We start from the raw sequence: 17,299 nt of genomic DNA on the forward strand, positions 1-17,299 counted from the left end.
ACCTCTCCCCGGAGCAACACAACGATAACTGACCTGGCGTAAGACTGAATGGGCCCGAGTGGGCCCCCCCTCCGCCAACCCACGGCTTCCCCCGCCACACCCCCACCCCGCCGATAGATAATGCGGTTACCTCATCCCTCACAGATGTCACCCTATACAAATAATAACTACAAATTTGTTTTAAATGGAGATAAATACATACGTGTAAGTTCTTTTTATAAATTATTTATTTTTATTTTTTAATCATTTACTTTTTACCCCATATAGTAAGACTTGGCAATCTTACGTTTATAATATATAAATATATATATATATATATATATATATATATATATATATATATATATATATATATATATATATATATATATATATATATATATATATATATATATATATATATATAATATATATTAATATTTGCCCTGAGAGGACGCTTAAAATTTAAACTTTAAATCAGCGATTCTCAATGTGTCCTCCGCAAGGACTCTGGGATGGCTTCGCAGCGATAAGAAGCACAAACGTTCAAAGGCCGGAAACGGGATTCTCAGGATATGCAGCTACAAAGACAAAATACCACAACACACTGGATGCTGAACCTGTCGTGCATCTTCAGCTCTCTTCTATTACGTCTGGCATTAAACAGTTATTTAAATATAAAATTATCTTCATCCTTCCGTTAAATGAAAACAATTTTATCAATTTAATTTTGTGAATTGAATTATTGAGCGTTGTTTTGTATACTGATTTGGTAAACTGAGAACAAAACGCTGAGAACCGCTGCTTTGAATCATCTTTGAGAGAGTCCCGCGGCGCGCCGGGATCTTCGAATAGTCTTAAAAATAATTTTCCGCGGTTCGGTCGTGAGAATAAATCTCCCCAAAAAACAAAATGGCTTCCGCCGCTTGTCGTGGTACCAGCACCCATCTACGAAGACAATTTTTGGGAAATATTTTCCTACTTTAAAGCGAAAAATAAGCGACATGCTCTCGAAATATTTGTCAAAATGAAAGGAAGATTTTTTTTGGTTGTGTTCGCTACTGGCAAATTTTGTTTTGCTTATATGTAGTTAATTTCAATTTATTAATTTTAAGCCATTTTTTTTGCTGAAGTCTATTGTGTCAAAGTCAAAGGTCATGGTGTTTGAAAGAGAGAAAGATATGACAAAATGCGAGATTATCGTACACAATGAATCCCTGGAGCAGGTGCACGAATTTGTATACCTAGGAAGCATGTTCACAAAGGATGGACACGTGGAAAAGGATATCGAGAGAAGAGCGAATGCAGGGAATGCAGGGAATATAATAAATGGTGCTTTGAACCGAGTGATTGCAAATAAAAATATGTCCATGGAAGCCAAACTAACGGTTCACAAAGGCGTGCTGGTACAGACACTAATGTATGGGAGCGAAACATGGAACTGGCAAAGGAAGGATGAAAGCAGAGTGAACGCTGTTGAAATGCGCTCCCTCAGACGAATGTGTGGAAAATCATTGTATGACAGAATTAAAAACGGAGATATAAGAAAATAATGTAAGGCTGAACAAGAAATAATTGAAAAGATTAGTTCTTTAAGGTGGTATGGACATGCGGAGCGAATGGATAACGAGAAAACAGAACGATAATGGCCAAAAAAGACTTGGCACGATCAGATCAATCAGAACCTAAAATTTGATGTTCTAAAAGTCTGCGTAATCGGAGGGCATGTATGACTAGATGTATGGATGTGAAGGTGGCGAGGAGTGTATGTCAGGACAGAAGAGTTTGGCGTTCCATCCTTTCTGCCTACCCCAGTAGGGAAACGGCGTGATGGTAGTAGTAGTAGTAGTAGTAGTAGTAAGTCTATTGTGCATTAAAACACATTCTTTAGTTGAATTATGTTGAAGTACGCCATTTTATGTTGGTAATTTATTTTTTCCCTGGGTATCTAAAATTCACTTTGAAAAATAGTATGTTATATATATTATTTTTTAATTCCTGTAACATAAAATTAGGATAATAATAAGTAGGCAAAAAGTAGTGCAAATCCATAAAGTATTAGATCTATTGGAAAAAATACAAAAGTATTTTTTTCCTTCTCCCAATTTTATTCGTCGTGCGTTGTGGTGAATGAAGTGTTTTTCAATATTCGGACAGTGTGACAATATTATTGACAAGTTTTATTGTTAATCTGAAACTGGTAACATATTTAGTCATTTTAAACATCACGACCTGTAAAATATAACAATTATTATCGATTATAACTATCGAGAATTTTGAACGTAAGAATTTGGTATTGGTAAGGTAAGTAGAGCTATTAGGAAATCCATTAAATGTGGGAACCTGAAAGTAATGTACGCGGCAAAAGATAACTTTTTCTTGATATCCCTAACGGGTTTCCAAATACCATACTAACAATTCAGTGTAACACTGCTTATTGAAAAGCTAATGATTAATTACTCGCAAGGATTTAAAGAATAAATAATTGTAAAAAGATTCAAAGAACTATTATTTATTTAAATCTTCTGACAAGAAAAAATAAGAAAAACAAGCCGAAATAAGTCCCTTTTCCATCTCAGACCATGCCACTTTTCCACTGGAGAAAGCAAAAAGGGTGTGATGGTACTGCATTTTGTTTGACGCACTTACTTGTTTCCTCAACTTCAATATATTATCTAGTCGTACATGCGAATGCATGGAATCAGGAAACTGGAATCAGTTAAGTAGACCATTGTTATAAGTGATAAAAATTATACAGTAAAAATCGTTCGAGTGTCTTAAAACGGTGATTATGTAACTCAGGATCCACCCTTTCTTCACCAGACAGTTTGTACCTAAAAAGTGAAGCAGAGTTTTTTTTACTCTAAATTCTATATGTATGATAACATTTTTGGTAAATAGATTCTGTGCCCTATTTTCCTCATTAATATTTTTCTTTTAAACTTATACATGTAAAATGAGTTTTCGTTTAAAGATAAAAGTCTATAGTTATATATCGTGTAAGTATAATACATATACTCATATATATGTAGGTACATATTTGTTACGAGTAATGTGAACGATTTTGGTTGTGCATTTAACTGTACAATATGTGTTACGTGTATGCGCATAATATCATATGTGAGCTAACAATTACTAGTTAGTATGTAAGTACAATACATACATTATGATTATTTTCTCCCGTCTCGGTCTCATTGGTAGTGTGTATTATGCTTTAAATGATTTGAACATGTGCGTATCTGTCAACTTTTAATTAAAGCATTCAAGGGGTCAACTGAAAGATCAAGAATTCACATTACGTAATTTCTTCATAAATTTTTATAATGTGTGTGCTCATATATATATTCAGGATTGTTGTTTGTGGCGAGTACCTACTTCATTATAATGCGGTTTATGCACTAACTGTTGATAAAAATAAAACATTAATTAAAATATTTGTATAATAAATCCGGGTACATGCGGGTAAATATATATGTCAATCGTGGATTATCACAAAAACGGGATTTAATTAAAAAAAATAGTTAATAAAAAATTATATCCGTATGTAGGTTCTTACTTAAAGTTCTTACTTAAAGAAATTCTTATATAAAGAAAAAAAGTATATGAATTTTAAATTTGTAAAGATATTCACGTTTTTGAAATTTATCAGAGTAAAATCGTCATAAGGAATACTGGTTACATTTGTACATTTTTAGTAAAATAACTTTCTAATAATTTCTATCATGTGTAATAACTGCTTTAGAAATAAGTTTTAATTTTATTTGAAGACTTTTTTTGTTTCAAACGTTGGATTGATTTATTTCTCGCGAGTGTTTTTGCCTGGAATTTTCACTCATGAATTATATGAAATTACAGTAAATTTTAACATAAAGAGTAAATCAATTCACTAGTAGGCATAGGCTATAAAACTTAAAAAGTTGAAGCTTAAGTAGGGTCACTATAAGCCGTGTTGCATAAGCCGTAGCTAGATTTCAGTCACTTGGACGCTAGGTAATAAAAATTAAATAAAAAATTATCTCAAAAGTAATCGCGTGCCTCGGATTATTTATAAATCAATGGATTTTTAAGATATTTTACTATTTTTTTAAACATTGCTGTATATACCCCAAATTTTCAAGTTGATAGTTTAAAAATATATATTTGTATGAATAGTTCAATGCATTTTAATATAAAACTACCCGCAGATAGATATTAAATACAATTTAATTTTGTGATTATTAAATGCATATCAAAACACGATTCGTCATTCGACTATTTTTTGTGACGACTTTTTCACCTTACGAGAGCGTTCACAAGTTGAGAGTAACCATGCGGCCACGCGGCTATACGAGTATTGGTCAGAAAGGTGTTTAATGAAGTAAACATGACTCCAATCTCGGTGCGCTGGAGTCAGGTGTCCAATGTGAGACAAGCGTCAGGTGGTCACTCCATCTGGTGCTACGCAACTGCAACATATTCACCTTTGCATGTCCCTAAACATTCAATATTTTACATTAAGGTTTTACTTTTCAAAAAATTATTAAATAAGAACAAAAATATGGTACGATATGAAAAGGGATAGGTGATCTCGTAATTTTGACCAGTTACTTATGGGTAGAATTGGTGAATTTTACACGTCTGTAAAGTGATCACTTAAACCAGCCTATGACGGTCGTCATCCCCGTAAATGCCCAGACTTCCATATTCTTCTTCACCTTTGATGAGATGTCAAAAAATAATTTTAAAAAATGTATAAATGAAAAAATTTTAAAAATGAAAATACATAAAAAATAATTAATAATTTGACCTGTTAATTTATTTACAACATTTTGAGTGTGTCCAAATACTTGTTCACAAATTACTTAAACCAGCCTATGACGGTCGTCAGCCCCGTAAATGCCCAGACTTCCATATTCTTCTTCACATTTGATGAGATGTCAAAAAATAATAAGAAATATACTCGCCAAATGTCGTGCATGTTACCTTTCACGTTTCGTTTCGTACCATTTTTTGGTTGTAAATTTTAAATATATATATTGATTTAGATATAGATATAGATAAACAGTAATAAATGGATTATCTCACTTTTATCTAAACAATACTGAAGATAAAATATAAACAAAAGTGTATTTATTTTTAACAATATGTAAAATTAGTAATAAATTTGGATAATATATATTATATAGCGCTATGCGACATGTCATGCGATCACCTTTCCTTCGTGTCTTAACGATCAAGATAACACTGCATTTATATAATGCAGTGTCCTATGCACCATTGGGGTGCGGATAAGGGTTTGCATATAGCGCCATATTTATCAAATACTACCTCAAGGGCTCTTCTCTGTTATTAAATGATTCAGCAAACGAATACGTTTATAGTTTCGCCAAATTTGTGCGCTGGTTGCGAGCTAGTAAGATCACTTTACCCATGGCAGTTGTTATAACCGATCGAAGCGTGTGGAATGCACAGTTTTTTGGGTTTTGGAGCCATGTTCTACGAGCAAACAGAATTTATACTCTACCCTTTTAGGAAAGCGTAACCGGTGCAATTCATTAAGCTGTATGGCACCTTATAATCAAATTATTGATAAAATGACCGCCAAAAATATAAAAAAATTGATAAAAACATAATATAGTGAGCCCCGAAGGACGTGTATTATTTTTCCTTGCTCGAGAGTTTGGTCAATCCGTGGTCTTGTCTAGCCAATAATAGATCAGTATCGGATGAAATCATAAAGGATTTGGCTGTCAGTTTTATCCTCGTTTATCTGCCAGAGCAGAGCATTTCTCATCCGAGAAATCGTTTTATCGATGTAAACGTGAGCAAACGGTAAATAATTCGCGATAATTTATTTCTATTATGTGTGAAGATTGAAATCAAAATATTATAGCTAGCAAAAAATATATTCACTTCTCCATTAACAAAAATAATAATATGGTAGGGATAAAGAATAAATAGATCGTAAAAAGTCATGTTAAAAAAATATATATAATGCATTTAAATTTTTAACTACGAATTTTATTGAAATATGTATATTTATACGATTACTTTTCGATCAAATACAACAAAAACATATTTCGATCAATTCAATGTAACATACCAAATACCTTTTGCCGATTCTCAGAAGGACCCTCATTTGTTTTCGAAGGTGCGAAAATATTTATAATTTTTTGTGAATGATATGTACTTATAGAGCTTATAAGTGAGAATACTGAGTATTGAAGGTGATCATAATCAGATAAGCTTATAATGTTAAAAGCATTTTAGTCCATAATGGTTTCAATGGACAACTGTTTCCAACCAACTCAGCCACTCGCTGTATCTATTGTCACGCATTACTTATCAGCTCAGAAAACTGAAGCTTAACTAACTTTCCATGCCTGGAGGCGACTGACCAATATCACTCAATTTTATTTCGAACAACTAACTATACCGTAATATTAATAACAATTAAGCTTGATTCAAAGAGAGCCGTTTTGTAAAATAAAAACAACCTTAGTTAAATAAAGCATAACGAATGTGTATTAATTTCATTCAGAAGAAGAAACTCGAAACATTCTGATAGAATTCAGATATGCAAAGCTAATTCCTCCATACCTTCACCTTGCATTTAAGTCTCTTTGAGGGCGCACATATTTGAACACAAAAGTAGGTACATATTATGTATTTATTCATGGTTCACAAACAATGAATAACACACAATATGAAATAAAATACAGTGCAATACAAATATTTTTCATCGGTTAGTATTATATGTATATATATGTTTTAATTTAAGTCAATAATATTTTTATATATTCAAAATATAATGTATTCATAATATTTATTAGTAATTTCAAATACTTTTGTCTAACCTCGGTTTCTCGATTAATGCTATCCGACTATATTCATATATAATTATAAAGAATGAAATCATATTCGTATAAAGAAACAACAATCATTGATAGTATTGGTTAATTTTACTATATTGAACATATAAAGTGAAGACGACAATATTAAAATAAATATCAGGATATACGAAAATGATCACTATGCCAAGTAAATATTTGTTTATTCCACAAAATCTTTAGTGCGGAGTAAAGGGTAAAAGCTTCTGTAAGGGTACTTATTGCCACATTTGTACCTCAGTCCATTATGTTAGTAAATAATCCAATCTCTCCCCATTGTAATCCTTTTATGCTCCTCTTAAAATTCTTCTTTCTACTGTTTTTATTTCCTTCAGCCAGAATAAACACGCGCAGCGCCATCACTCGACACTCGACACTCGACACTCGAATACGGAATGTATTATGTGAGACTAAAAGTGCAGACAACATAGGGACAAAAGTCTGGGAAATAATAATCACACAGTTTGACCACTCTATCCATCAATGTATTTTTAATAGACGAGAGGAAATAAACGGGGATAATAATAGTAAAGATTTGAAAAATGATTAATTCTCTCGTTGATATACAAATTAATAATTCATTACAATTATGTAAAACAATATATACATACTTAACAACCGAGAAAAACTTGGCATGGTCAAGTTATCATCATCGAATATTTGAAAATGTTGACGGATTGGTCGGAGAGTCGAATTAATCGACAGCTATGCACGAGAATAGGCATGAACGAAGAAAAGGCGAAGAATGTTTGTAAAGGCAAATTAGAGTGGCGTTCTATCCTGTCCATAATATTGTTCGCATGTCTTCAGAGTCTTCATTTATCAAGGTTGCCCCTTTTATAAGGTATCAGGTTCCTACCGCCCAGGACGTCGACTGCATACAATCCGTTCACAGTTTTAGTCTGATCTTCGGGACGCAGACCTGACTTGCGAGAACATAAAGACCCATTGGACCCTAAAAGCTGTCTGTGGACTCGATATACTCAACATAGAGGGCGGATCTGGATAAATGGAATGTTTTCTTTCATTAATTGATTCGGCAGTCACTTTGTGGTAAAATCTATCCATTTTTAACTAACGTTTTACTTAGTAAATACCACTATTTCTTAAAATCTACTGTGACACGTGTTTCGATGCATTCCGCATCATTTTCAAACACCGTATGTGAAGCTAATTCTAAATTTTAGAGTTGGGTCCTTGGGACGTTGAAGGTTGAAGAGGTGGATTTTGTCAAATCACAAACATTGAAGGAGAGAATGGGACAACACGTTCATCTTCAAACTTTACTAATAGCTTAATACTATAGCATCAAAAAATTTATTTGTTTCTTGTCTTTAAATACTAAAAAAATACTTTCACCTTCAAATCTGCGATATATTCGTACAACCGTCACCTTATATTTCACCATACAACTCCTTTTCTGATCCATCCCTATTTTTTTTTTACGTTTCTCTCATTTTTCCTTAAATATGACTAGTAAAAATCAAACAGTGATTTTGAGTACATACTCGTATATGTATGTATGATTAATATAATTTGTGATATGTCAATTGTTTTTATTAATTACTATCGGTTACTCCCATTTCTTTTAACTTATCATACATATAGGTAATCATTTAGGAAAATTTAAATTATCTCTTCAAACTGAATAATATTTCAATACGAAATTAAACACAATGTTTTTATTTAAAAAAAATAATAACACGCACATATTACAGAATACCCGCACGTGTATCAACAAGAGATAGAGACATTCCTTGTTGACTTTGGGATCGGGATCCTCCGCAGCTGTAGTCGGACTTAATGAATGGGAGATCCCTTTACTGGGGTTATTGGGATGAGATATGGAAAGGTGTATAAAGGGTGGCGATATAGAGCGGGGTGCGGGGGTAGGGAAGGGAGGGAGTTAGGGAGTAAAGAAGGTAACCCGCTCGCGGTTCCCCGCTAGCGAAATTAAATTTTAAAACGGCCTTCTCGAGCCGCGACCTTCTATACTCACAATGGCAGTAGGTACTTGCAATATGTCTTTTTAATAAGTTACATTACACACATACACACATCCAGTATCAAGTAACGGCACATTAATTATATATAAGATATCATTGTCCTTAATACATAGTTACGAATGTGACAAACGTGTTAATTTCGATAAATCTGGAGGAAAATTAGTTTTTAAAAAATGTTTTCATAATATGGTGTTCGTTTATTGTATATAATAGGAGTAAGAAAATGAATTGAGCTTCAGGAGAAATATGTACATTTATGTATTTAATATTTCCATATGCGTTACACGTGTAGGTATTGGATGTACCGTTCATACTACCCTCCTTATATGACTAATTCATTTATAATTCATTATGCCGCAGAGCGAGAGGCATACAAAGTGCTTCTTTTAGCAGCTAATTTATCCGTGTTATTTTAGTGGAGGAAAAGGGTAGAGGTAAAAACATGTCTGCGCATCCACTGCGTTGGAAAATACAGTTACCGCTACGATACGGCAACTTACGTTATTTGCGCCTTCATTTACTTAAGTATTGTAAATGCAAGTAAATCCCAAAAATTACTCGAGATTGTCTCCAGCTAGATGTTCAATGTGTGTGATGAATATGTGTGATGAATGTGTGTGATGAATATTATATGTGCATGTACGTAGTAATTTTCATTTTAAAATTAAAAGCTCTCGTAACAGGATAATATATTATGCGATAATAAACTATTTTAGTAACCGTATAAATGATATTTAGTACACATTTTATTTTTTATTTTACAAGTTGGTGTTTAAAAACGAAATACAGTACTTTGAAAAATGAAAGGCTGTTAAATTCGATAGTTTTGCGCATTAAGGTAAGTGGTTCATTTTTAGCTTGATTTATCATCTCCAAAAGTGTTAAACAGAGATGTGTAATGTCACCGTAGCTGTTTAATCTGTACACATGTTTGTATAATTGGATGAATTAGCTGAGAAGTTGAAATATTTGGAGTTTTTTATAAAGGAATAACTCGCAAAGCTTCTATTTTAGATGCTTAACTGCGGGTAGGACAGTAAGGATAGGGAAGGTTAATGTGAAAAATACATTACAAACACCAGACCAATTGATAATAAATCATTCTTGAATTAATTTTGAACCTGGCGGAAATCGAATCCGCCTTGCTATTTTTGCAGTCGAGCGTCTACTTAACTACGCTACGGCGCCTGTCAACAAGTTAAAATGGTGATAGTAGAGAAGACCCGCAGGCGTTGATGACAATAGTGTATAAAATGTGTAAGTATAGTGATTTGCTAGCGAATGTTGACAAATCCAAAGTCGTGGATTGTGAAAGAGATTAATGTAGATTGTTCAAATTAGTAGTAAATTGAGAAATTTTGAATCAGGTATATTTGGGAAGTATGTTTTCTATAGATGGAAAAATTTATAAAGATGTATGTAGAAAAGATATTAAATGCTGGGAACAGAGTGAATGACTCACTGCAATAAGTTATAGCAAATAAAAACCTATAAAAATGCGTCACTGTAAACACGCGTAACATAATCTGTAATACGTAAGCAATGCATTGTCAAATTTAATAAAAATAACGTTAGCCATGTAACTACCACGGACAGTATACACACCCACACATATCAATGTGGCAAGTTAACGCAGCTATCTAGGGCAATATAATAAATAGTGCATTCTTATTTAAAAATCAGTAGAAATATGAATATTGCGATAAATATCGATTAAGCTGTAAAAGGACAAAATGAAGCCAAAGATAGATAGATATTGTAACTAAAATTGTCTATAAAAAGCATCAGAAAGCAACTGATTTCTAAAATCTAAAATGATTAATTGATGCACTTTCACATGTTTATCACGAGAGATTGACAATATCGGGAAAACACCTCTTTCAATACAGATGCAAATTTATTTGCGTATATAATGCGTGGGCAAACGATGTATTATTCACAAATAGCGATGTAAAGTAGAGAATTATGAAGCTGAATAATTTCACACCTATACTAAAAGAAGAACTTTTCAAAGAAAACGGGAAGTAACTTGTCCCCCAGCTTTAAAAAAGTTATTTAATTTGCAGGATTGTGTTATTTTGCACGAGGGTGTTATTAAACTACGCCTGGTGGTCGGTGTTTTGTAGCAGTAGATGGTTGCGGCGCTGCTAGTACTGTTTATGATCCAGAGAGTAATTATTTTTCACAGTCTTCCCGAACTATGAGTATCCCTCTACTGAAATCGTAATATAAACACCTATTTACCTTCTTCACTATACCTTTACTCTTATAAGTATACAACGATTCTTGTAATACAAATTAACGGAGTTTACACAAAATGTATATTGTGCGTTCCCTAGATAACATTAATGTCGTTCCATAAACAACCCTGGAGGTATTATTGACTCCAGACTAATAAAACTTTGCATCCTTGCCGTATTGTAATTCTATAAAATTGAGTGAGACCTTTGGTTAACCCTAATCCCGATTTCCTTAAATTCGCAGTTTCTCACCGTTCGCGTTCGTCTTGTTTACTCTAAAAATACCATATAGGCACATCTCGGGTATCTAACAAAATTAACAGTTTTTCATATGTAGTAGTTGTAATGGGATAAATACATGCAATGAAAATGTTTTACTGCAATGGCTACCTTGTGATTGTTTGTATTTTATGTAACGATGATATATTTTTTCAATTTCTAAATTCCGCTTTGTTTATTTCGTGGATTCAACATTATGTTAATTCAAATGTAAATGACTCGTTACGTTATTACATATCAAAAGAGGTGACGAAATTTTCGATCATAAATATGTTATTTCATTACAATAAGCTTACAATATGTCGATGGCTGGTTCAAGTGATCACTTTTTACGCTATGTAACATACACCATTATTTTTTAGTAAACATTGATATTCTATTTTTATTATTGACGATTGAAACTTCGTCATATTATATGAGATAAGTGACAAAGCATATTTGAGTATTTACAGCCAACCATGGCTTTTTTGTGAACTATTAGAGTTTAAGCCTTAATATATGTATATTTATGCATATCACTTGTTTCCATAATACACACACATTATATTTATATAAATATATATAAGAATTGATTTCCTAAATAATATGATGTTATGTGGGATAAATAGATATTAAATAGTTTAATATGTCTTGTGGTTGGCCGATAACCCTATAACCTTTTCAATATTCATCTTCGGAATTCCTCCCGACTTTTTCAGTACCTCTAATTCAATATTATTTACAGAAAAACAGATCCATCAAAAGTTTATTTGTATTAAGTCTCTGTCATGTCGAACGTCAACCTCTGAACTACCCGGAACGCCTCACAAATACTCCGCTGCAGAGCTTTTCATTTTGAGAGCCTGACAGATAAATTGCCAAGATATGTATTATTACACACTATATTTTAAAATTCTAAAAACTCTTATTATTTTATATATTATATGAAATAAATAAATAGTTAGGATTCTGATCACTGCAAAAACATATAAGTGTATAAAATTATGTATCTTAATTATGTAAGTACTACTCGAAAAAAGGTTGATTTTTATATGAAGTAAACAATAACTATATAATTATCTTTAAAAATATAGCTTTAACTATTTTGCACCGTGGCGATGTTTGGACAGACGTTTGACTGCGAAACTAGCGTCACGGGTTCGATTCCCGCACGTTGCAACATGAATTCAAGAAATATTTATTTCCAATTCGTCTTAGCGTTTGTGATATATTTCTCATATTTCCCTTCTCTATCCCTACTATCCTACCTACAGACAAGCCTCTTTCTAATTTTATCGATAATGTTTATGTCAGCTTTTCTGAAACCGCATTTCGACCGCATTTTGAGAAGAGAAACAGCGAAAGTATAGTGATATTTAAATTTCATTCAATGCATTGAAAATCTGGTTTTAAAATATAGGACTATAAAACTCTCATTTTATTTTCAAGAGATCGCTAAATGGGCAGCTACCCTTAGCTGAGTGACGGGCGGGTTGATATGGGTTTGACTGAATTATCTTTTTTAAATGCCAGATAAGCCAATCAATTTTTTTAATCAACTGTCTACAAACTCGTGCTTTACATGTACTGATCAAATCAGACAATAAATCGTTAAATTATGAATTTTATAGGCGATAAAAAATAACTAAGGATGTTTTGTATATTAAAAGCATTGATAACTTCGTGGTATGGTAATAAATACTCGCATTATCATCCATTGTTTACTTTGTTGAATACCACTTTAAAAACACTTATTCATTTGTTTATTTATATATTCTTATTTATATGTTTTTAAATTAAATTGTTCCAAGTGTCCAGTCTTTCACATAGGAAAAACATCACGTAAATTCAATATCAGAGTTAAAGAACATCTAAGGTGCCTTAATAATAATAATATTTCGGAATTTGCCAATCACCTTATATCTGAAAACTATAATTTTAATAAATCAACGGGTATAGAAATTTTACATGTAAATAAAACTGGTCTTTGCTTAGATAATCTAGGAAAATCAGAAATAATTAAAGCAATCAATAAACACTTACCCATAATAAATAACCAACTAAATTTAACTTCGAGTCCACTTTGAAAATATTCTCATTGTGATTCATTTGTCTTCTTTGTCTCTTTCAAAATTTAATTTTTATAGAAATGTCAAATCATAATAATTTTATTTTAAACACCTGACAATGAAATGATTTTCCTAAACCGGTAGTCACGAATAACTGTTTATAAAAGTGGTATTACACAAAGTAAACAATGGATGATAATGAGAGTGTTTTAATAACTTAGTAATTTACTTCCCTATTTTTATGTTTATATTTAATTATTCTAGTTTTGTGTAGGAGCATAATATTATATAACAAAAATATACATTTTTTATTGGTCCGGTATTCCTCTACGGATTTGAATATAAATGTAAGTTTTTTTTAACTTTAATTTTAAATTTAAACAATGTTTATATTCAAACCCGTAGTTGGAAGCATCTATAGCTTCCGAAACTAATACTCAAGTGGTGAAAAACAAGTGTTGTATTTATAATTAACACTTTAGTTATGTTGAATATTAAACTAAACAATCTTCAAAAATTTGGACATGAGAAAACTGTACGTGCAACGGGTGCCATATTTGCTCATAGGCGTCAAAGGTTGTTACAATGTAGTGATTGACAATTTTTTACGGCAATAAAGCTGAATTTTGCAGCTTAAGGTGAAGGAATAGTCAAACAATGTGTTGTAAGGGGAGAATCAGCTCCAAAGAAGGTGAAGACAATTCTATCTGCTGGCAAGGATATAGCGTCAGTTATTTTTAGTTCGTTAGATCGTGGGATAACTTTTAATTGATTATCTTTAGAAGGAAAAGTAATAAACGGCCAGTATTATGCAAACTTATTACACAGTATTAGCCGAACATCGGCGTCGTTAAGAAAATGGGACTAAAATGAGACTATATTGAAAAATAATAAAAGAAATCCAATTTTTTGTGTTTTCTTTGTAAGGTTCGCTTCTTTTGGGGACTACTCTCGTATGTGCTGTACTATGCTATGTGTTTACGTGTAGGGGAGATGCATATAATGTAATGTTCCAGACATACTAGGAGTTCGTCACAACATTCCAATTAGAATGTCTTTAGATAAGTGAGATACACAAGGGAACGGGCTTGACTCTCACCATCTTGGATCGGAAACGACACTTCTCGATCTGTAAACCCAGTTTACTACATACCTACCATAAATACATATTAAAGAGTACTTAAGTCGGCTGACTTCAAATATTGGATGCTAGGTTTGCCCTTCACGTCTACTTTGGATTGCTAAAATTTATTGACCCGATACCTCTATTATTTATAAGTCATTGCTTCCACAAGGGTCACAACCCTCAGTGATGAGGAACAAGACGCAGAAGAAGATGTACCATGAAACGATGAATTGTATAATCACACTAAGGAGTAATTTTAGGGATCTGAAAATAAAAAGAGAAATATTCACTAACAAACTATCACGCCGTTTCGCCTCAGGTATAGGCATAGAGAATAGAACGCCACTCTGTTTTTGCAAATATTCTTTGCCACTTATCTCTTCATGTATATCAGCATATACATAAAAACCTGCCGTAATGTTTATTAAAAACAGTTCGTTCGTGCAAAATTTAATTCTGCCACGAGTAAAGCGTCATGTGTAGGACGTAATAGCAACACACTCATACAACATGTTACTCATGGCCGAGAGCGTGCTTCTTGACAGATATTGACGGTTAGCATTTTCTATGTTTTGGAATGCATTATTGTTTCATAGGTTATTACTATATTCATTGCTTCACAAGTATTGTAAAATGAAAGAATTGTGTGCTTTCATTTTTTTCTTTTGACCAAATTAAGCCATAGCAACGCGTGACCGGGTACAGCTAGTAAGTATATAAAAACGAACAAGTCAAAATTAATGGACCTCTATTATTGTGTTTTTATTATTATTTAATATAGTTCCATTTTTATACAATTTAATACAATTTCTACACATTTCTGCCAAATACAATATTACAATTTTAGTTGCGTTGAGCTTCTCCAAAAAAGAGACTGAGCTCTTGTGCTTGGAGAGGGACTTTTTTCTTCTTTCTTTTGATAGACACATGGTGTGTATTAAAAAAATATATTACTGGGGAACATATATTTTTATGCAGTGTGAGGGAGTTATATTTGTTAGTTTTTTTTATTGTATAGTCTGTATATGTTTAGTGATCGTTAAGCTTCTTTTTCTTCTTTCTCTTTAGAGTGTTTGTGTTTTTTAAATTGTTAATTTCTAAAGGGAGGCCATCATAATTATTTAACTATTCGATTTTCAAAGTAAATGCTACAAAACTTTTTAATATCGTAATATACGAATACCCATATTCAAGCCATGCCTTTGTAGGATGTTTGTATTTAAGTTTTAAATATACATAAATAAATGTAAATTGAAAGCGGCCGGGTCGGGAGTCGTAATAATCGTCGGGTATGTATAAGGAGATGCATGAATGTAGAATGTTTGAATGAGGCGAAGAATGTTTGCAAAGACAGAGTGGTGTGGCGTTCAAATCTCTCTGCCTACCCCTGCGACGTAATGGTTAGTTAGTTAGTTTTTAAATAAATGTACGTGTCACGAAATAATGAGAAGTGAAATGTAAACAACAAAAAAACATAAATAAATAATTTATTTCCAGATGTGCACTAGGTTTAGTTTTAACGGTACCGCTAAGAGAAATAATTATCCCTTATTCATACACCACATTTTACTAATTTGTTCCAACTTATTTTACCGCTTTGAATTTTATTGAATTTTATTGAACAAATGACTAACAAATAATATACATTCTACGTTTATTAAAAAATATATTAAAATAATTTTGTTGTTTGGGTCCAAGTAATAAAATAAGAAATAACTACTAATTGCTGTTTTATGAAGAAAGAAAATTACTACATTGGTACACAGAAAAAAAGTTTTTTTTTCGAGCGAAAATAACTTACAAAAGGTCACAAAAAGCATTTCGATATTCTAAATATAAGAGATGTAAACGTCCAATTTTCCACTAAGGCCCCTATGGAGTTTTCATTGAAAATTGGATGTGCGCTGTCACTTGAAACATTTACAACTTTTAAAATTTTGTGTAGAATGGCTAATGTTACAGTTTTAATTTTTTGTTGTTTATTTTTATCGGGAAAAAATTTCAATTCGTTTTTGATTATGCTGAAACTAAAATGATATATTGAACCATTTAAATAATATAGTATATATTAAAGCAGGAAATCCTGATATATTCCTTTTTCCGGAGATAAATCTATATGTTAAAATATACAGAAAAATATTTTTGGAAACGGAATGTTGCATTGGATGATTCACCGAAAACAGTGATTTGTTTTTTTAACGCGTCTGATGACGAAAGTAATGACACGTCGGATTGTGATGTGTAGTTAATATTTTAAATTGTTGTTGTTTTATATAGGTATGTGTTAAAAATCAATCAATAAATACTTTTGAAATTCATTATTTCTTACTGCCATATTTTCGCTTCATTTACTGCATATGCGCCATATGCTTTTATTCACATTTCCTTACTTTTTTATACTTTATTATTTTTATTACGTTTTATTTTCACTATTCATATTTTTTATACATTTTTCTCATTGTTATTTTTTTTGTTAGTTTTACTTCATTATTTCTTACTGTTTTATATTTGTTTCTAAATTTACTATTGATAGTTGGTCCTTTTTATGATGTTTATATAACGTATAAATTCAAATATTTTGTTTAAATGTTCCTTTGCCCTGACTCTGTACTTATACTGACTACGTTTTTATATTAAACGCATCTCTCAGACTAAAAATATGACACCTATTGCATTGCCGCTTTATTATCCTGGTGCCTATGTTAAAATCAAAACATCGAGTAAATAATGTTAAAAATAAATCCTAATAAAT

At 31.9% G+C, this 17,299-nt stretch overlaps 1 pseudogene; it reads right to left on the bottom strand.

Moving 5' to 3' along the window:
* Positions 1–7,663: 7,663 nt before the first annotated feature.
* The window catches only part of LOC148302284 (toll-like receptor 6 pseudogene), a 31,342-nt pseudogene continuing 21,706 nt past the window's right edge, over positions 7,664–17,299 (bottom strand).

The sequence above is a fragment of the Brachycentrus maculatus genome, unplaced genomic scaffold (genome assembly GCF_059751285.1).
Source record: "Brachycentrus maculatus isolate JH-2025_06_01 unplaced genomic scaffold, ASM5975128v1 h1tg000468l, whole genome shotgun sequence".
Classification (NCBI taxonomy): domain Eukaryota; kingdom Metazoa; phylum Arthropoda; class Insecta; order Trichoptera; family Brachycentridae; genus Brachycentrus; species Brachycentrus maculatus.